At 40.2% G+C, this 20,677-nt stretch overlaps 23 non-coding genes across 23 annotated transcripts; all 23 read right to left on the reverse strand.

Moving 5' to 3' along the window:
- Positions 1-522: 522 nt before the first annotated feature.
- On the reverse strand, positions 523-594 carry TRNAD-GUC (transfer RNA aspartic acid (anticodon GUC)). Its single transcript has one exon. It is a non-coding gene; the product is annotated as a tRNA-Asp (tRNA).
- A 2,377-nt stretch (positions 595-2,971) lies between these two features.
- On the reverse strand, positions 2,972-3,043 carry TRNAD-GUC (transfer RNA aspartic acid (anticodon GUC)). Its single transcript has one exon. It is a non-coding gene; the product is annotated as a tRNA-Asp (tRNA).
- Positions 3,044-3,788: 745 nt separating this feature from the next.
- TRNAD-GUC (transfer RNA aspartic acid (anticodon GUC)) lies at positions 3,789-3,860 on the reverse strand. The gene has a single exon. It is a non-coding gene; the product is annotated as a tRNA-Asp (tRNA).
- Positions 3,861-4,605: 745 nt separating this feature from the next.
- TRNAD-GUC (transfer RNA aspartic acid (anticodon GUC)) lies at positions 4,606-4,677 on the reverse strand. Its single transcript has one exon. It is a non-coding gene; the product is annotated as a tRNA-Asp (tRNA).
- A 738-nt stretch (positions 4,678-5,415) lies between these two features.
- On the reverse strand, positions 5,416-5,487 carry TRNAD-GUC (transfer RNA aspartic acid (anticodon GUC)). The gene has a single exon. It is a non-coding gene; the product is annotated as a tRNA-Asp (tRNA).
- A 745-nt stretch (positions 5,488-6,232) lies between these two features.
- TRNAD-GUC (transfer RNA aspartic acid (anticodon GUC)) lies at positions 6,233-6,304 on the reverse strand. Its single transcript has one exon. It is a non-coding gene; the product is annotated as a tRNA-Asp (tRNA).
- Positions 6,305-7,042: 738 nt separating this feature from the next.
- On the reverse strand, positions 7,043-7,114 carry TRNAD-GUC (transfer RNA aspartic acid (anticodon GUC)). The gene has a single exon. It is a non-coding gene; the product is annotated as a tRNA-Asp (tRNA).
- A 745-nt stretch (positions 7,115-7,859) lies between these two features.
- On the reverse strand, positions 7,860-7,931 carry TRNAD-GUC (transfer RNA aspartic acid (anticodon GUC)). The gene has a single exon. It is a non-coding gene; the product is annotated as a tRNA-Asp (tRNA).
- Positions 7,932-8,669: 738 nt separating this feature from the next.
- On the reverse strand, positions 8,670-8,741 carry TRNAD-GUC (transfer RNA aspartic acid (anticodon GUC)). Its single transcript has one exon. It is a non-coding gene; the product is annotated as a tRNA-Asp (tRNA).
- Positions 8,742-9,486: 745 nt separating this feature from the next.
- Positions 9,487-9,558, reverse strand: TRNAD-GUC (transfer RNA aspartic acid (anticodon GUC)). The gene has a single exon. It is a non-coding gene; the product is annotated as a tRNA-Asp (tRNA).
- Positions 9,559-10,296: 738 nt separating this feature from the next.
- Positions 10,297-10,368, reverse strand: TRNAD-GUC (transfer RNA aspartic acid (anticodon GUC)). Its single transcript has one exon. It is a non-coding gene; the product is annotated as a tRNA-Asp (tRNA).
- A 745-nt stretch (positions 10,369-11,113) lies between these two features.
- On the reverse strand, positions 11,114-11,185 carry TRNAD-GUC (transfer RNA aspartic acid (anticodon GUC)). The gene has a single exon. It is a non-coding gene; the product is annotated as a tRNA-Asp (tRNA).
- Positions 11,186-11,923: 738 nt separating this feature from the next.
- TRNAD-GUC (transfer RNA aspartic acid (anticodon GUC)) lies at positions 11,924-11,995 on the reverse strand. The gene has a single exon. It is a non-coding gene; the product is annotated as a tRNA-Asp (tRNA).
- Positions 11,996-12,740: 745 nt separating this feature from the next.
- Positions 12,741-12,812, reverse strand: TRNAD-GUC (transfer RNA aspartic acid (anticodon GUC)). The gene has a single exon. It is a non-coding gene; the product is annotated as a tRNA-Asp (tRNA).
- Positions 12,813-13,550: 738 nt separating this feature from the next.
- On the reverse strand, positions 13,551-13,622 carry TRNAD-GUC (transfer RNA aspartic acid (anticodon GUC)). The gene has a single exon. It is a non-coding gene; the product is annotated as a tRNA-Asp (tRNA).
- A 745-nt stretch (positions 13,623-14,367) lies between these two features.
- Positions 14,368-14,439, reverse strand: TRNAD-GUC (transfer RNA aspartic acid (anticodon GUC)). The gene has a single exon. It is a non-coding gene; the product is annotated as a tRNA-Asp (tRNA).
- A 738-nt stretch (positions 14,440-15,177) lies between these two features.
- Positions 15,178-15,249, reverse strand: TRNAD-GUC (transfer RNA aspartic acid (anticodon GUC)). Its single transcript has one exon. It is a non-coding gene; the product is annotated as a tRNA-Asp (tRNA).
- A 745-nt stretch (positions 15,250-15,994) lies between these two features.
- TRNAD-GUC (transfer RNA aspartic acid (anticodon GUC)) lies at positions 15,995-16,066 on the reverse strand. Its single transcript has one exon. It is a non-coding gene; the product is annotated as a tRNA-Asp (tRNA).
- A 738-nt stretch (positions 16,067-16,804) lies between these two features.
- Positions 16,805-16,876, reverse strand: TRNAD-GUC (transfer RNA aspartic acid (anticodon GUC)). Its single transcript has one exon. It is a non-coding gene; the product is annotated as a tRNA-Asp (tRNA).
- A 745-nt stretch (positions 16,877-17,621) lies between these two features.
- Positions 17,622-17,693, reverse strand: TRNAD-GUC (transfer RNA aspartic acid (anticodon GUC)). Its single transcript has one exon. It is a non-coding gene; the product is annotated as a tRNA-Asp (tRNA).
- Positions 17,694-18,431: 738 nt separating this feature from the next.
- On the reverse strand, positions 18,432-18,503 carry TRNAD-GUC (transfer RNA aspartic acid (anticodon GUC)). The gene has a single exon. It is a non-coding gene; the product is annotated as a tRNA-Asp (tRNA).
- Positions 18,504-19,248: 745 nt separating this feature from the next.
- Positions 19,249-19,320, reverse strand: TRNAD-GUC (transfer RNA aspartic acid (anticodon GUC)). Its single transcript has one exon. It is a non-coding gene; the product is annotated as a tRNA-Asp (tRNA).
- Positions 19,321-20,058: 738 nt separating this feature from the next.
- On the reverse strand, positions 20,059-20,130 carry TRNAD-GUC (transfer RNA aspartic acid (anticodon GUC)). The gene has a single exon. It is a non-coding gene; the product is annotated as a tRNA-Asp (tRNA).
- Between the last annotated feature and the right edge of the window lie 547 nt (positions 20,131-20,677).

The following is a 20,677-nucleotide window of genomic DNA, read 5'->3' on the forward strand; positions in this document are numbered from 1 at the left end:
TATTTCAATTAAAAACCTTTTTCTGTTATCCTCTACTGGTCGGTCATGGCCAGGAAGCTTACATGATATCGGTCTTTCTATCTCACTTACTATACAGTTACTCCCTTTGAAAGTAGGGGATGCAAGTCCATTTTAGCCTGCAATTCATAGGAAAAGACACTTCTCTCTCAGTCTATAGGCATACAATAGTTTCAGCTTTGCTACATTGATGTGATGTCATAATCAGGTTTAGCTCACAAGAGACTTGTCCACTACATAGCTGTCTCCTGTGTTACAGCATGAGCCAATTGTAAGAGGATGATATGCAAATATTGTAATGCACAAAAACAGTACATGCCATGCTAGATAAAAGCAAGGGGTGATACCCAAACTAAAAATGAGGCTATGCAATTGGTGTTTCTGGTTCTTTCTTATGCTCTCAAAATCAAGTGGTATATTTTTCACGCTACAATTGGATTCGGACTTTGATTCTCCATAACCTTGAGCAACGAATCTCTGAACCTGATAAAAACTTGCAATGTTCTCCCCGTCGGGGAATCGAACCCCGGTCTCCCGCGTGACAGGCGGGGATACTCACCACTATACTAACGAGGACTAACTTCTTGAATCTGCAGGCAAAATTGGAGCTGAAAATACACCCAGAAACATGTCAGGGTGAGGTCTCGAGATGCGTCTGTGTCATTGGCCACAGAGATTATGTGCTACATGTTATCAAGCTAACATAAAACCCTAAATAAGAAGCAGATAAAAAGATTTATTTTTGTCTCAGCTGAAACAAAGACTACAATACCACTTTGCAAAAAAGATAGTCATTTCAATTAAAAACCTTTTTCTGTTATCCTCTACTGGTCGGTCATGGCCAGGAAGCTTACATGATATCGGTCTATCTATCTCACTTACTATACAGTTACTCCCTTTGAAAGTAGGGGATGCAAGTCCATTTTAGCCTGCAATTCATAGGAAAAGACACTTCTCTCTCAGTCTATACTCTGTAGGCATACAATAGTTTCAGCTTTGCTACATTGATGTGATGTCATAATCAGGTTTAGCTCACAAGAGACTTGTCCACTACATAGCTGTCTCCTGTGTTACAGCATGAGCCAATTGTAAGAGGATGATATGCAAATATTGTAATGCACAAAAACAGTACATGCCATGCTAGATAAAAGCAAGGGGTGATACCCAAACTAAAAACGAGGCTATGCAATTGGTGTTTCTGGTTCTTTCTTATGCTCTCAAAATCAAGTGGTATATTTTTCACACTACAATTGGATTCGGACTTTGATTCTCCATAACCTTGAGCAACGAATCTCTGAACCTGATAAAAACTTGCAATGTTCTCCCCGTCGGGGAATCGAACCCGGTCTCCCGCGTGACAGGCGGGGATACTCACCACTATACTAACGAGGACTAACTTGGTGAATCTGCAGGCAAAATTGGAGCTGAAAATACACCCAAAAACATGTCAGGGTGAGGTCTCGAGATGCGTCTGTGTCATTGGCCACAGAGATTATGTGCTACATGGTATCAAGCTAACATAAAACCCTAAATAAGAAGCAGATAAAAAGATTTATTTTTGTCTCAGCTGAAACAAAGACTACAATACAACTTTGCAAAAAAGATAGTCATTTCAATTAAAAACCTTTTTCTGTTATCCTCTACTGGTCGGTCATGGCCAGGAAGCTTACATGATATTGGTCTATCTATCTCACTTACTATACAGTTACTCCCTTTGAAAGTAGGGGATGCAAGTCCATTTTAGCCTGCAATCCATAGGAAAAGACACTTCTCTCTCAGTCTATACTCTGTAGGCATACAATAGTTTCAGCTTTGCTTCATTGATGTGATGTCATAATCAGGTTTAGCTCACAAGAGACTTGTCCACTACATAGCTGTCTCCTGTGTTACAGCGTGAGCCAATTTTAAGAGGATGATATGCAAATATTGTAATGCACAAAAACAGTACATGCCATGCTAGATAAAAGCAAGGGGTGACACCCAAACTAAAAACGAGGCTATGCAATTGGTGTTTCTGGTTCTTTCTTAAGCTCTCAAAATCAAGTGGTATATTTTTCACGCTACAATTGGATTCGGACTTTGATTCTCCATAACCTTGAGCAACGAATCTCTGAACCTGATAAAAACTTGCAATGTTCTCCCCGTCGGGGAATCGAACCCGGTCTCCCGCGTGACAGGCGGGGATACTCACCACTATACTAACGAGGACTAACTTGGTGAATCTGCAGGCAAAATTGGAGCTGAAAATACACCCAAAAACATGTCAGGGTGAGGTCTCGAGATGCGTCTGTGTCATTGGCCACAGAGATTATGTGCTACATGTTATCAAGCTAGCATAAAACCCTAAATAAGAAGCAGATAAAAAGATTTATTTTTGTCTCAGCTGAAACAAAGACTACAATACCACTTTGCAAAAAAGATAGTCATTTCAATTAAAAACCTTTTTCTGTTATCCTCTACTGGTCGGTAATGGCCAGGAAGCTTACATGATATCGGTCTATCTATCTCACTTACTATACAGTTACTCCCTTTGAAAGTAGGGGATGCAAGTCCATTTTAGCCTGCAATCCATAGGAAAAGACACTTCTCTCTCAGTCTATACTCTGTAGGCATACAATAGTTTCAGCTTTGCTTCATTGATGTGATGTCATAATCAGGTTTAGCTCACAAGAGACTTGTCCACTACATAGCTGTCTCCTGTGTTACAGCGTGAGCCAATTTTAAGAGGATGATATGCAAATATTGTAATGCACAAAAACAGTACATGCCATGCTAGATAAAAGCAAGGGGTGACACCCAAACTAAAAACGAGGCTATGCAATTGGTGTTTCTGGTTCTTTCTTATGCTCTCAAAATCAAGTGGTATATTTTTCACGCTACAATTGGATTCGGACTTTGATTCTCCATAACCTTGAGCAACGAATCTCTGAACCTGATAAAAACTTGCAATGTTCTCCCCGTCGGGGAATCGAACCCCGGTCTCCCGCGTGACAGGCGGGGATACTCACCACTATACTAACGAGGACTAACTTGGTGAATCTGCAGGCAAAATTGGAGCTGAAAATACACCCAAAAACATGTCAGGGTGAGGTCTCGAGATGCGTCTGTGTCATTGGCCACAGAGATTATGTGCTACATGTTATCAAGCTAACATAAAACCCTAAATAAGAAGCAGATAAAAAGATTTATTTTTGTCTCAGCTGAAACAAAGACTACAATACCACTTTGCAAAAAAGATAGTCATTTCAATTAAAAACCTTTTTCTGTTATCCTCTACTGGTCGGTAATGGCCAGGAAGCTTACATGATATCGGTCTACCTATCTCACTTACTATACAGTTACTCCATTTGAAAGTAGGGGATGCAAGTCCATTTTAGCCTGCAATTCATAGGAAAAGACACTTCTCTCTCAGTCTATACTCTGTAGGCATACAATAGTTTCAGCTTTGCTACATTGATGTGATGTCATAATCAGGTATAGCTCACAAGAGAGTTGTCCACTACATAGCTGTCTCCTGTGTTACAGCATGAGCCAATTGTAAGAGGATGATATGCAAATATTGTAATGCACAAAAACAGTACATGCCATGCTAGATAAAAGCAAGGGGTGATACCCAAACTAAAAACGAGGCTATGCAATTGGTGTTTCTGGTTCTTTCTTATGCTCTCAAAATCAAGTGGTATATTTTTCACGCTACAATTGGATTCGGACTTTGATTCTCCATAACCTTGAGCAACGAATCTCTGAACCTGATAAAAACTTGCAATGTTCTCCCCGTCGGGGAATCGAACCCCGGTCTCCCGCGTGACAGGCGGGGATACTCACCACTATACTAACGAGGACTAACTTGGTGAATCTGCAGGCAAAATTGGAGCTGAAAATACACCCAAAAACATGTCAGGGTGAGGTCTCGAGATGCGTCTGTGTCATTGGCCACAGAGATTATGTGCTACATGTTATCAAGCTAACATAAAACCCTAAATAAGAAGCAGATAAAAAGATTTATTTTTGTCTCAGCTGAAACAAAGACTACAATACAACTTTGCAAAAAAGATAGTTATTTCAATTAAAAACCTTTTTCTGTTATCCTCTACTGGTCGGTAATGGCCAGGAAGCTTACATGATATCGGTCTACCTATCTCACTTACTATACAGTTACTCCCTTTGAAAGTAGGGGATGCAAGTCCATTTTAGCCTGCAATTCATAGGAAAAGACACTTCTCTCTCAGTCTATACTCTGTAGGCATACAATAGTTTCAGCTTTGCTTCATTGATGTGATGTCATAATCAGGTTTAGCTCACAAGAGACTTGTCCACTACATAGCTGTCTCCTGCGTTACAGCATGAGCCAATTGTAAGAGGATGATATGCAAATATTGTAATGCACAAAAACAGTACATGCCATGCTAGATAAAAGCAAGGGGTGATACCCAAACTAAAAACGAGGCTATGCAATTGGTGTTTCTGGTTCTTTCTTATGCTCTCAAAATCAAGTGGTATATTTTTCACGCTACAATTGGATTCGGACTTTGATTCTCCATAACCTTGAGCAACGAATCTCTGAACCTGATAAAAACTTGCAATGTTCTCCCCGTCGGGGAATCGAACCCCGGTCTCCCGCGTGACAGGCGGGGATACTCACCACTATACTAACGAGGACTAACTTCTTGGATCTGCAGGCAAAATTGGAGCTGAAAATACACCCAGAAACATGTCAGGGTGAGGTCTCGAGATGCGTCTGTGTCATTGGCCACAGAGATTATGTGCTACATGTTATCAAGCTAACATAAAACCCTAAATAAGAAGCAGATAAAAAGATTTATTTTTGTCTCAGCTGAAACAAAGACTACAATACCACTTTGCAAAAAAGATAGTTATTTCAATTAAAAACCTTTTTCTGTTATCCTCTACTGGTCGGTCATGGCCAGGAAGCTTACATGATATCGGTCTTTCTATCTCACTTACTATACAGTTACTCCCTTTGAAAGTAGGGGATGCAAGTCCATTTTAGCCTGCAATTCATAGGAAAAGACACTTCTCTCTCAGTCTATAGGCATACAATAGTTTCAGCTTTGCTACATTGATGTGATGTCATAATCAGGTTTAGCTCACAAGAGACTTGTCCACTACATAGCTGTCTCCTGTGTTACAGCATGAGCCAATTGTAAGAGGATGATATGCAAATATTGTAATGCACAAAAACAGTACATGCCATGCTAGATAAAAGCAAGGGGTGATACCCAAACTAAAAATGAGGCTATGCAATTGGTGTTTCTGGTTCTTTCTTATGCTCTCAAAATCAAGTGGTATATTTTTCACGCTACAATTGGATTCGGACTTTGATTCTCCATAACCTTGAGCAACGAATCTCTGAACCTGATAAAAACTTGCAATGTTCTCCCCGTCGGGGAATCGAACCCCGGTCTCCCGCGTGACAGGCGGGGATACTCACCACTATACTAACGAGGACTAACTTCTTGAATCTGCAGGCAAAATTGGAGCTGAAAATACACCCAGAAACATGTCAGGGTGAGGTCTCGAGATGCGTCTGTGTCATTGGCCACAGAGATTATGTGCTACATGTTATCAAGCTAACATAAAACCCTAAATAAGAAGCAGATAAAAAGATTTATTTTTGTCTCAGCTGAAACAAAGACTACAATACCACTTTGCAAAAAAGATAGTCATTTCAATTAAAAACCTTTTTCTGTTATCCTCTACTGGTCGGTCATGGCCAGGAAGCTTACATGATATCGGTCTATCTATCTCACTTACTATACAGTTACTCCCTTTGAAAGTAGGGGATGCAAGTCCATTTTAGCCTGCAATTCATAGGAAAAGACACTTCTCTCTCAGTCTATACTCTGTAGGCATACAATAGTTTCAGCTTTGCTACATTGATGTGATGTCATAATCAGGTTTAGCTCACAAGAGACTTGTCCACTACATAGCTGTCTCCTGTGTTACAGCATGAGCCAATTGTAAGAGGATGATATGCAAATATTGTAATGCACAAAAACAGTACATGCCATGCTAGATAAAAGCAAGGGGTGATACCCAAACTAAAAACGAGGCTATGCAATTGGTGTTTCTGGTTCTTTCTTATGCTCTCAAAATCAAGTGGTATATTTTTCACACTACAATTGGATTCGGACTTTGATTCTCCATAACCTTGAGCAACGAATCTCTGAACCTGATAAAAACTTGCAATGTTCTCCCCGTCTGGGAATCGAACCCCGGTCTCCCGCGTGACAGGCGGGGATACTCACCACTATACTAACGAGGACTAACTTCTTGGATCTGCAGGCAAAATTGGAGCTGAAAATACACCCAGAAACATGTCAGGGTGAGGTCTCGAGATGCGTCTGTGTCATTGGCCACAGAGATTATGTGCTACATGTTATCAAGCTAACATAAAACCCTAAATAAGAAGCAGATAAAAAGATTTATTTTTGTCTCAGCTGAAACAAAGACTACAATACCACTTTGCAAAAAAGATAGTTATTTCAATTAAAAACCTTTTTCTGTTATCCTCTACTGGTCGGTCATGGCCAGGAAGCTTACATGATATCGGTCTTTCTATCTCACTTACTATACAGTTACTCCCTTTGAAAGTAGGGGATGCAAGTCCATTTTAGCCTGCAATTCATAGGAAAAGACACTTCTCTCTCAGTCTATAGGCATACAATAGTTTCAGCTTTGCTACATTGATGTGATGTCATAATCAGGTTTAGCTCACAAGAGACTTGTCCACTACATAGCTGTCTCCTGTGTTACAGCATGAGCCAATTGTAAGAGGATGATATGCAAATATTGTAATGCACAAAAACAGTACATGCCATGCTAGATAAAAGCAAGGGGTGATACCCAAACTAAAAATGAGGCTATGCAATTGGTGTTTCTGGTTCTTTCTTATGCTCTCAAAATCAAGTGGTATATTTTTCACGCTACAATTGGATTCGGACTTTGATTCTCCATAACCTTGAGCAACGAATCTCTGAACCTGATAAAAACTTGCAATGTTCTCCCCGTCGGGGAATCGAACCCCGGTCTCCCGCGTGACAGGCGGGGATACTCACCACTATACTAACGAGGACTAACTTCTTGAATCTGCAGGCAAAATTGGAGCTGAAAATACACCCAGAAACATGTCAGGGTGAGGTCTCGAGATGCGTCTGTGTCATTGGCCACAGAGATTATGTGCTACATGTTATCAAGCTAACATAAAACCCTAAATAAGAAGCAGATAAAAAGATTTATTTTTGTCTCAGCTGAAACAAAGACTACAATACCACTTTGCAAAAAAGATAGTCATTTCAATTAAAAACCTTTTTCTGTTATCCTCTACTGGTCGGTCATGGCCAGGAAGCTTACATGATATCGGTCTATCTATCTCACTTACTATACAGTTACTCCCTTTGAAAGTAGGGGATGCAAGTCCATTTTAGCCTGCAATTCATAGGAAAAGACACTTCTCTCTCAGTCTATACTCTGTAGGCATACAATAGTTTCAGCTTTGCTACATTGATGTGATGTCATAATCAGGTTTAGCTCACAAGAGACTTGTCCACTACATAGCTGTCTCCTGTGTTACAGCATGAGCCAATTGTAAGAGGATGATATGCAAATATTGTAATGCACAAAAACAGTACATGCCATGCTAGATAAAAGCAAGGGGTGATACCCAAACTAAAAACGAGGCTATGCAATTGGTGTTTCTGGTTCTTTCTTATGCTCTCAAAATCAAGTGGTATATTTTTCACACTACAATTGGATTCGGACTTTGATTCTCCATAACCTTGAGCAACGAATCTCTGAACCTGATAAAAACTTGCAATGTTCTCCCCGTCTGGGAATCGAACCCCGGTCTCCCGCGTGACAGGCGGGGATACTCACCACTATACTAACGAGGACTAACTTCTTGGATCTGCAGGCAAAATTGGAGCTGAAAATACACCCAGAAACATGTCAGGGTGAGGTCTCGAGATGCGTCTGTGTCATTGGCCACAGAGATTATGTGCTACATGTTATCAAGCTAACATAAAACCCTAAATAAGAAGCAGATAAAAAGATTTATTTTTGTCTCAGCTGAAACAAAGACTACAATACCACTTTGCAAAAAAGATAGTTATTTCAATTAAAAACCTTTTTCTGTTATCCTCTACTGGTCGGTCATGGCCAGGAAGCTTACATGATATCGGTCTTTCTATCTCACTTACTATACAGTTACTCCCTTTGAAAGTAGGGGATGCAAGTCCATTTTAGCCTGCAATTCATAGGAAAAGACACTTCTCTCTCAGTCTATAGGCATACAATAGTTTCAGCTTTGCTACATTGATGTGATGTCATAATCAGGTTTAGCTCACAAGAGACTTGTCCACTACATAGCTGTCTCCTGTGTTACAGCATGAGCCAATTGTAAGAGGATGATATGCAAATATTGTAATGCACAAAAACAGTACATGCCATGCTAGATAAAAGCAAGGGGTGATACCCAAACTAAAAATGAGGCTATGCAATTGGTGTTTCTGGTTCTTTCTTATGCTCTCAAAATCAAGTGGTATATTTTTCACGCTACAATTGGATTCGGACTTTGATTCTCCATAACCTTGAGCAACGAATCTCTGAACCTGATAAAAACTTGCAATGTTCTCCCCGTCGGGGAATCGAACCCCGGTCTCCCGCGTGACAGGCGGGGATACTCACCACTATACTAACGAGGACTAACTTCTTGAATCTGCAGGCAAAATTGGAGCTGAAAATACACCCAGAAACATGTCAGGGTGAGGTCTCGAGATGCGTCTGTGTCATTGGCCACAGAGATTATGTGCTACATGTTATCAAGCTAACATAAAACCCTAAATAAGAAGCAGATAAAAAGATTTATTTTTGTCTCAGCTGAAACAAAGACTACAATACCACTTTGCAAAAAAGATAGTCATTTCAATTAAAAACCTTTTTCTGTTATCCTCTACTGGTCGGTCATGGCCAGGAAGCTTACATGATATCGGTCTATCTATCTCACTTACTATACAGTTACTCCCTTTGAAAGTAGGGGATGCAAGTCCATTTTAGCCTGCAATTCATAGGAAAAGACACTTCTCTCTCAGTCTATACTCTGTAGGCATACAATAGTTTCAGCTTTGCTACATTGATGTGATGTCATAATCAGGTTTAGCTCACAAGAGACTTGTCCACTACATAGCTGTCTCCTGTGTTACAGCATGAGCCAATTGTAAGAGGATGATATGCAAATATTGTAATGCACAAAAACAGTACATGCCATGCTAGATAAAAGCAAGGGGTGATACCCAAACTAAAAACGAGGCTATGCAATTGGTGTTTCTGGTTCTTTCTTATGCTCTCAAAATCAAGTGGTATATTTTTCACACTACAATTGGATTCGGACTTTGATTCTCCATAACCTTGAGCAACGAATCTCTGAACCTGATAAAAACTTGCAATGTTCTCCCCGTCTGGGAATCGAACCCCGGTCTCCCGCGTGACAGGCGGGGATACTCACCACTATACTAACGAGGACTAACTTCTTGGATCTGCAGGCAAAATTGGAGCTGAAAATACACCCAGAAACATGTCAGGGTGAGGTCTCGAGATGCGTCTGTGTCATTGGCCACAGAGATTATGTGCTACATGTTATCAAGCTAACATAAAACCCTAAATAAGAAGCAGATAAAAAGATTTATTTTTGTCTCAGCTGAAACAAAGACTACAATACCACTTTGCAAAAAAGATAGTTATTTCAATTAAAAACCTTTTTCTGTTATCCTCTACTGGTCGGTCATGGCCAGGAAGCTTACATGATATCGGTCTTTCTATCTCACTTACTATACAGTTACTCCCTTTGAAAGTAGGGGATGCAAGTCCATTTTAGCCTGCAATTCATAGGAAAAGACACTTCTCTCTCAGTCTATAGGCATACAATAGTTTCAGCTTTGCTACATTGATGTGATGTCATAATCAGGTTTAGCTCACAAGAGACTTGTCCACTACATAGCTGTCTCCTGTGTTACAGCATGAGCCAATTGTAAGAGGATGATATGCAAATATTGTAATGCACAAAAACAGTACATGCCATGCTAGATAAAAGCAAGGGGTGATACCCAAACTAAAAATGAGGCTATGCAATTGGTGTTTCTGGTTCTTTCTTATGCTCTCAAAATCAAGTGGTATATTTTTCACGCTACAATTGGATTCGGACTTTGATTCTCCATAACCTTGAGCAACGAATCTCTGAACCTGATAAAAACTTGCAATGTTCTCCCCGTCGGGGAATCGAACCCCGGTCTCCCGCGTGACAGGCGGGGATACTCACCACTATACTAACGAGGACTAACTTCTTGAATCTGCAGGCAAAATTGGAGCTGAAAATACACCCAGAAACATGTCAGGGTGAGGTCTCGAGATGCGTCTGTGTCATTGGCCACAGAGATTATGTGCTACATGTTATCAAGCTAACATAAAACCCTAAATAAGAAGCAGATAAAAAGATTTATTTTTGTCTCAGCTGAAACAAAGACTACAATACCACTTTGCAAAAAAGATAGTCATTTCAATTAAAAACCTTTTTCTGTTATCCTCTACTGGTCGGTCATGGCCAGGAAGCTTACATGATATCGGTCTATCTATCTCACTTACTATACAGTTACTCCCTTTGAAAGTAGGGGATGCAAGTCCATTTTAGCCTGCAATTCATAGGAAAAGACACTTCTCTCTCAGTCTATACTCTGTAGGCATACAATAGTTTCAGCTTTGCTACATTGATGTGATGTCATAATCAGGTTTAGCTCACAAGAGACTTGTCCACTACATAGCTGTCTCCTGTGTTACAGCATGAGCCAATTGTAAGAGGATGATATGCAAATATTGTAATGCACAAAAACAGTACATGCCATGCTAGATAAAAGCAAGGGGTGATACCCAAACTAAAAACGAGGCTATGCAATTGGTGTTTCTGGTTCTTTCTTATGCTCTCAAAATCAAGTGGTATATTTTTCACACTACAATTGGATTCGGACTTTGATTCTCCATAACCTTGAGCAACGAATCTCTGAACCTGATAAAAACTTGCAATGTTCTCCCCGTCTGGGAATCGAACCCCGGTCTCCCGCGTGACAGGCGGGGATACTCACCACTATACTAACGAGGACTAACTTCTTGGATCTGCAGGCAAAATTGGAGCTGAAAATACACCCAGAAACATGTCAGGGTGAGGTCTCGAGATGCGTCTGTGTCATTGGCCACAGAGATTATGTGCTACATGTTATCAAGCTAACATAAAACCCTAAATAAGAAGCAGATAAAAAGATTTATTTTTGTCTCAGCTGAAACAAAGACTACAATACCACTTTGCAAAAAAGATAGTTATTTCAATTAAAAACCTTTTTCTGTTATCCTCTACTGGTCGGTCATGGCCAGGAAGCTTACATGATATCGGTCTTTCTATCTCACTTACTATACAGTTACTCCCTTTGAAAGTAGGGGATGCAAGTCCATTTTAGCCTGCAATTCATAGGAAAAGACACTTCTCTCTCAGTCTATAGGCATACAATAGTTTCAGCTTTGCTACATTGATGTGATGTCATAATCAGGTTTAGCTCACAAGAGACTTGTCCACTACATAGCTGTCTCCTGTGTTACAGCATGAGCCAATTGTAAGAGGATGATATGCAAATATTGTAATGCACAAAAACAGTACATGCCATGCTAGATAAAAGCAAGGGGTGATACCCAAACTAAAAATGAGGCTATGCAATTGGTGTTTCTGGTTCTTTCTTATGCTCTCAAAATCAAGTGGTATATTTTTCACGCTACAATTGGATTCGGACTTTGATTCTCCATAACCTTGAGCAACGAATCTCTGAACCTGATAAAAACTTGCAATGTTCTCCCCGTCGGGGAATCGAACCCCGGTCTCCCGCGTGACAGGCGGGGATACTCACCACTATACTAACGAGGACTAACTTCTTGAATCTGCAGGCAAAATTGGAGCTGAAAATACACCCAGAAACATGTCAGGGTGAGGTCTCGAGATGCGTCTGTGTCATTGGCCACAGAGATTATGTGCTACATGTTATCAAGCTAACATAAAACCCTAAATAAGAAGCAGATAAAAAGATTTATTTTTGTCTCAGCTGAAACAAAGACTACAATACCACTTTGCAAAAAAGATAGTCATTTCAATTAAAAACCTTTTTCTGTTATCCTCTACTGGTCGGTCATGGCCAGGAAGCTTACATGATATCGGTCTATCTATCTCACTTACTATACAGTTACTCCCTTTGAAAGTAGGGGATGCAAGTCCATTTTAGCCTGCAATTCATAGGAAAAGACACTTCTCTCTCAGTCTATACTCTGTAGGCATACAATAGTTTCAGCTTTGCTACATTGATGTGATGTCATAATCAGGTTTAGCTCACAAGAGACTTGTCCACTACATAGCTGTCTCCTGTGTTACAGCATGAGCCAATTGTAAGAGGATGATATGCAAATATTGTAATGCACAAAAACAGTACATGCCATGCTAGATAAAAGCAAGGGGTGATACCCAAACTAAAAACGAGGCTATGCAATTGGTGTTTCTGGTTCTTTCTTATGCTCTCAAAATCAAGTGGTATATTTTTCACACTACAATTGGATTCGGACTTTGATTCTCCATAACCTTGAGCAACGAATCTCTGAACCTGATAAAAACTTGCAATGTTCTCCCCGTCTGGGAATCGAACCCCGGTCTCCCGCGTGACAGGCGGGGATACTCACCACTATACTAACGAGGACTAACTTCTTGGATCTGCAGGCAAAATTGGAGCTGAAAATACACCCAGAAACATGTCAGGGTGAGGTCTCGAGATGCGTCTGTGTCATTGGCCACAGAGATTATGTGCTACATGTTATCAAGCTAACATAAAACCCTAAATAAGAAGCAGATAAAAAGATTTATTTTTGTCTCAGCTGAAACAAAGACTACAATACCACTTTGCAAAAAAGATAGTTATTTCAATTAAAAACCTTTTTCTGTTATCCTCTACTGGTCGGTCATGGCCAGGAAGCTTACATGATATCGGTCTATCTATCTCACTTACTATACAGTTACTCCCTTTGAAAGTAGGGGATGCAAGTCCATTTTAGCCTGCAATTCATAGGAAAAGACACTTCTCTCTCAGTCTATAGGCATACAATAGTTTCAGCTTTGCTACATTGATGTGATGTCATAATCAGGTTTAGCTCACAAGAGACTTGTCCACTACATAGCTGTCTCCTGTGTTACAGCATGAGCCAATTGTAAGAGGATGATATGCAAATATTGTAATGCACAAAAACAGTACATGCCATGCTAGATAAAAGCAAGGGGTGATACCCAAACTAAAAATGAGGCTATGCAATTGGTGTTTCTGGTTCTTTCTTATGCTCTCAAAATCAAGTGGTATATTTTTCACGCTACAATTGGATTCGGACTTTGATTCTCCATAACCTTGAGCAACGAATCTCTGAACCTGATAAAAACTTGCAATGTTCTCCCCGTCGGGGAATCGAACCCCGGTCTCCCGCGTGACAGGCGGGGATACTCACCACTATACTAACGAGGACTAACTTCTTGAATCTGCAGGCAAAATTGGAGCTGAAAATACACCCAGAAACATGTCAGGGTGAGGTCTCGAGATGCGTCTGTGTCATTGGCCACAGAGATTATGTGCTACATGTTATCAAGCTAACATAAAACCCTAAATAAGAAGCAGATAAAAAGATTTATTTTTGTCTCAGCTGAAACAAAGACTACAATACCACTTTGCAAAAAAGATAGTCATTTCAATTAAAAACCTTTTTCTGTTATCCTCTACTGGTCGGTCATGGCCAGGAAGCTTACATGATATCGGTCTATCTATCTCACTTACTATACAGTTACTCCCTTTGAAAGTAGGGGATGCAAGTCCATTTTAGCCTGCAATTCATAGGAAAAGACACTTCTCTCTCAGTCTATACTCTGTAGGCATACAATAGTTTCAGCTTTGCTACATTGATGTGATGTCATAATCAGGTTTAGCTCACAAGAGACTTGTCCACTACATAGCTGTCTCCTGTGTTACAGCATGAGCCAATTGTAAGAGGATGATATGCAAATATTGTAATGCACAAAAACAGTACATGCCATGCTAGATAAAAGCAAGGGGTGATACCCAAACTAAAAACGAGGCTATGCAATTGGTGTTTCTGGTTCTTTCTTATGCTCTCAAAATCAAGTGGTATATTTTTCACACTACAATTGGATTCGGACTTTGATTCTCCATAACCTTGAGCAACGAATCTCTGAACCTGATAAAAACTTGCAATGTTCTCCCCGTCTGGGAATCGAACCCCGGTCTCCCGCGTGACAGGCGGGGATACTCACCACTATACTAACGAGGACTAACTTCTTGGATCTGCAGGCAAAATTGGAGCTGAAAATACACCCAGAAACATGTCAGGGTGAGGTCTCGAGATGCGTCTGTGTCATTGGCCACAGAGATTATGTGCTACATGTTATCAAGCTAACATAAAACCCTAAATAAGAAGCAGATAAAAAGATTTATTTTTGTCTCAGCTGAAACAAAGACTACAATACCACTTTGCAAAAAAGATAGTTATTTCAATTAAAAACCTTTTTCTGTTATCCTCTACTGGTCGGTCATGGCCAGGAAGCTTACATGATATCGGTCTTTCTATCTCACTTACTATACAGTTACTCCCTTTGAAAGTAGGGGATGCAAGTCCATTTTAGCCTGCAATTCATAGGAAAAGACACTTCTCTCTCAGTCTATAGGCATACAATAGTTTCAGCTTTGCTACATTGATGTGATGTCATAATCAGGTTTAGCTCACAAGAGACTTGTCCACTACATAGCTGTCTCCTGTGTTACAGCATGAGCCAATTGTAAGAGGATGATATGCAAATATTGTAATGCACAAAAACAGTACATGCCATGCTAGATAAAAGCAAGGGGTGATACCCAAACTAAAAATGAGGCTATGCAATTGGTGTTTCTGGTTCTTTCTTATGCTCTCAAAATCAAGTGGTATATTTTTCACGCTACAATTGGATTCGGACTTTGATTCTCCATAACCTTGAGCAACGAATCTCTGAACCTGATAAAAACTTGCAATGTTCTCCCCGTCGGGGAATCGAACCCCGGTCTCCCGCGTGACAGGCGGGGATACTCACCACTATACTAACGAGGACTAACTTCTTGAATCTGCAGGCAAAATTGGAGCTGAAAATACACCCAGAAACATGTCAGGGTGAGGTCTCGAGATGCGTCTGTGTCATTGGCCACAGAGATTATGTGCTACATGTTATCAAGCTAACATAAAACCCTAAATAAGAAGCAGATAAAAAGATTTATTTTTGTCTCAGCTGAAACAAAGACTACAATACCACTTTGCAAAAAAGATAGTCATTTCAATTAAAAACCTTTTTCTGTTATCCTCTACTGGTCGGTCATGGCCAGGAAGCTTACATGATATCGGTCTATCTATCTCACTTACTATACAGTTACTCCCTTTGAAAGTAGGGGATGCAAGTCCATTTTAGCCTGCAATTCATAGGAAAAGACACTTCTCTCTCAGTCTATACTCTGTAGGCATACAATAGTTTCAGCTTTGCTACATTGATGTGATGTCATAATCAGGTTTAGCTCACAAGAGACTTGTCCACTACATAGCTGTCTCCTGTGTTACAGCATGAGCCAATTGTAAGAGGATGATATGCAAATATTGTAATGCACAAAAACAGTACATGCCATGCTAGATAAAAGCAAGGGGTGATACCCAAACTAAAAACGAGGCTATGCAATTGGTGTTTCTGGTTCTTTCTTATGCTCTCAAAATCAAGTGGTATATTTTTCACACTACAATTGGATTCGGACTTTGATTCTCCATAACCTTGAGCAACGAATCTCTGAACCTGATAAAAACTTGCAATGTTCTCCCCGTCTGGGAATCGAACCCCGGTCTCCCGCGTGACAGGCGGGGATACTCACCACTATACTAACGAGGACTAACTTCTTGGATCTGCAGGCAAAATTGGAGCTGAAAATACACCCAGAAACATGTCAGGGTGAGGTCTCGAGATGCGTCTGTGTCATTGGCCACAGAGATTATGTGCTACATGTTATCAAGCTAACATAAAACCCTAAATAAGAAGCAGATAAAAAGATTTATTTTTGTCTCAGCTGAAACAAAGACTACAATACCACTTTGCAAAAAAGATAGTTATTTCAATTAAAAACCTTTTTCTGTTATCCTCTACTGGTCGGTCATGGCCAGGAAGCTTACATGATATCGGTCTATCTATCTCACTTACTATACAGTTACTCCCTTTGAAAGTAGGGGATGCAAGTCCATTTTAGCCTGCAATTCATAGGAAAAGACACTTCTCTCTCAGTCTATAGGCATACAATAGTTTCAGCTTTGCTACATTGATGTGATGTCATAATCAGGTTTAGCTCACAAGAGACTTGTCCACTACATAGCTGTCTCCTGTGTTACAGCATGAGCCAATTGTAAGAGGATGATATGCAAATATTGTAATGCACAAAAACAGTACATGCCATGCTAGATAAAAGCAAGGGGTGATACCCAAACTAAAAATGAGGCTATGCAATTGGTGTTTCTGGTTCTTTCTTATGCTCTCAAAATCAAGTGGTATATTTTTCACGCTACAATTGGATTCGGACTTTGATTCTCCATAACCTTGAGCAACGAATCTCTGAACCTGATAAAAACTTGCAATGTTCTCCCCATCGGGGAATCGAACCCCGGTCTCCCGCGTGACAGGCGGGGATACTCACCACTATACTAACGAGGACTAACTTCTTGAATCTGCAGGCAAAATTGGAGCTGAAAATACACCCAGAAACATGTCAGGGTGAGGTCTCGAGATGCGTCTGTGTCATTGGCCACAGAGATTATGTGCTACATGTTATCAAGCTAACATAAAACCCTAAATAAGAAGCAGATAAACAGATTTATTTTTGTCTCAGCTGAAACAAAGACTACAATACCACTTTGCAAAAAAGATAGTTATTTCAATTAAAAACCTTTTTCTGTTATCCTCTACTGGTCGGTCATGGCCAGGAAGCTTACATGATATCGGTCTATCTATCTCACTTACTATACAGTTACTCCCTTTGAAAGTAGGGGATGCAAGTCCATTTTAGCCTGCAATTCATAGGAAAAGACACTTCTCTCTCAGTCTATACTCTGTAGGCATACAATAGTTTCAGCTTTGCTACATTGATGTGATGTCATAATCAGGTTTAGCTCACAAGAGACTTGTCCACTACATAGCTGTCTCCTGTGTTACAGCATGAGCCAATTGTAAGAGGATGATATGCAAATATTGTAATGCACAAAAACAGTACATGCCATGCTAGATAAAAGCAAGGGGTGATACCCAAACTAAAAACGAGGCTATGCAATTGGTGTTTCTGGTTCTTTCTTATGCTCTCAAAATCAAGTGGTATATTTTTCACACTACAATTGGATTCGGACTTTGATTCTCCATAACCTTGAGCAACGAATCTCTGAACCTGATAAAAACTTGCAATGTTCTCCCCGTCGGGGAATCGAACCCCGGTCTCCCGCGTGACAGGCGGGGATACTCACCACTATACTAACGAGGACTAACTTCTTGGATCTGCAGGCAAAATTGGAGCTGAAAATACACCCAGAAACATGTCAGGGTGAGGTCTCGAGATGCGTCTGTGTCATTGGCCACAGAGATTATGTGCTACATGTTATCAAGCTAACATAAAACCCTAAATAAGAAGCAGATAAAAAGATTTATTTTTGTCTCAGCTGAAACAAAGACTACAATACCACTTTGCAAAAAAGATAGTTATTTCAATTAAAAACCTTTTTCTGTTATCCTCTACTGGTCGGTCATGGCCAGGAAGCTTACATGATATCGGTCTTTCTATCTCACTTACTATACAGTTACTCCCTTTGAAAGTAGGGGATGCAAGTCCATTTTAGCCTGCAATTCATAGGAAAAGACACTTCTCTCTCAGTCTATAGGCATACAATAGTTTCAGCTTTGCTACATTGATGTGATGTCATAATCAGGTTTAGCTCACAAGAGACTTGTCCACTACATAGCTGTCTCCTGTGTTACAGCATGAGCCAATTGTAAGAGGATGATATGCAAATATTGTAATGCACAAAAACAGTACATGCCATGCTAGATAAAAGCAAGGGGTGATACCCAAACTAAAAATGAGGCTATGCAATTGGTGTTTCTGGTTCTTTCTTATGCTCTCAAAATCAAGTGGTATATTTTTCACGCTACAATTGGATTCGGACTTTGATTCTCCATAACCTTGAGCAACGAATCTCTGAACCTGATAAAAACTTGCAATGTTCTCCCCGTCGGGGAATCGAACCCCGGTCTCCCGCGTGACAGGCGGGGATACTCACCACTATACTAACGAGGACTAACTTCTTGAATCTGCAGGCAAAATTGGAGCTGAAAATACACCCAGAAACATGTCAGGGTGAGGTCTCGAGATGCGTCTGTGTCATTGGCCACAGAGATTATGTGCTACATGTTATCAAGCTAACATAAAACCCTAAATAAGAAGCAGATAAAAAGATTTATTTTTGTCTCAGCTGAAACAAAGACTACAATACCACTTTGCAAAAAAGATAGTCATTTCAATTAAAAACCTTTTTCTGTTATCCTCTACTGGTCGGTCATGGCCAGGAAGCTTACATGATATCGGTCTATCTATCTCACTTACTATACAGTTACTCCCTTTGAAAGTAGGGGATGCAAGTCCATTTTAGCCTGCAATTCATAGGAAAAGACACTTCTCTCTCAGTCTATACTCTGTAGGCATACAATAGTTTCAGCTTTGCTACATTGATGTGATGTCATAATCAGGTTTAGCTCACAAGAGACTTGTCCACTACATAGCTGTCTCCTGTGTTACAGCATGAGCCAATTGTAAGAGGATGATATGCAAATATTGTAATGCACAAAAACAGTACATGCCATGCTAGATAAAAGCAAGGGGTGATACCCAAACTAAAAACGAGGCTATGCAATTGGTGTTTCTGGTTCTTTCTTATGCTCTCAAAATCAAGTGGTATATTTTTCACACTACAATTGGATTCGGACTTTGATTCTCCATAACCTTGAGCAACGAATCTCTGAACCTGATAAAAACTTGCAATGTTCTCCCCGTCGGGGAATCGAACCCCGGTCTCCCGCGTGACAGGCGGGGATACTCACCACTATACTAACGAGGACTAACTTCTTGGATCTGCAGGCAAAATTGGAGCTGAAAATACACCCAGAAACATGTCAGGGTGAGGTCTCGAGATGCGTCTGTGTCATTGGCCACAGAGATTATGTGCTACATGTTATCAAGCTAACATAAAACCCTAAATAAGAAGCAGATAAAAAGATTTATTTTTGTCTCAGCTGAAACAAAGACTACAATACCACTTTGCAAAAAAGATAGTTATTTCAATTAAAAACCTTTTTCTGTTATCCTCTACTGGTCGGTCATGGCCAGGAAGCTTACATGATATCGGTCTTTCTATCTCACTTACTATACAGTTACTCCCTTTGAAAGTAGGGGATGCAAGTCCATTTTAGCCTGCAATTCATAGGAAAAGACACTTCTCTCTCAGTCTATAGGCATACAATAGTTTCAGCTTTGCTACATTGATGTGATGTCATAATCAGGTTTAGCTCACAAGAGACTTGTCCACTACATAGCTGTCTCCTGTGTTACAGCATGAGCCAATTGTAAGAGGATGATATGCAAATATTGTAATGCACAAAAACAGTACATGCCATGCTAGATAAAAGCAAGGGGTGATACCCAAACTAAAAATGAGGCTATGCAATTGGTGTTTCTGGTTCTTTCTTATGCTCTCAAAATCAAGTGGTATATTTTTCACGCTACAATTGGATTCGGACTTTGATTCTCCATAACCTTGAGCAACGAATCTCTGAACCTGATAAAAACTTGCAATGTTCTCCCCGTCGGGGAATCGAACCCCGGTCTCCCGCGTGACAGGCGGGGATACTCACCACTATACTAACGAGGACTAACTTCTTGAATCTGCTGGCAAAATTGGAGCTGAAAATACACCCAGAAACATGTCAGGGTGAGGTCTCGAGATGCGTCTGTGTCATTGGCCACAGAGATTATGTGCTACATGTTATCAAGCTAACATAAAACCCTAAATAAGAAGCAGATAAAAAGATTTATTTTTGTCTCAGCTGAAACAAAGACTACAATACCACTTTGCAAAAAAGATAGTCATTTCAATTAAAAACCTTTTTCTGTTATCCTATACTGGTCGGTCATGGCCAGGAAGCTTACATGATATCGGTCTATCTATCTCACTTACTATACAGTTACTCCCTTTGAAAGTAGGGGATGCAAGTCCATTTTAGCCTGCAATTCATAGGAAAAGACACTTCTCTCTCAGTCTATACTCTGTAGGCATACAATAGTTTCAGCTTTGCTACATTGATGTGATGTCATAATCAGGTTTAGCTCACAAGAGACTTGTCCACTACATAGCTGTCTCCTGTGTTACAGCATGAGCCAATTGTAAGAGGATGATATGCAAATATTGTAATGCACAA

Source organism: Pseudophryne corroboree, chromosome 11 (assembly GCF_028390025.1).
Source record: "Pseudophryne corroboree isolate aPseCor3 chromosome 11, aPseCor3.hap2, whole genome shotgun sequence".
Taxonomy (NCBI): domain Eukaryota; kingdom Metazoa; phylum Chordata; class Amphibia; order Anura; family Myobatrachidae; genus Pseudophryne; species Pseudophryne corroboree.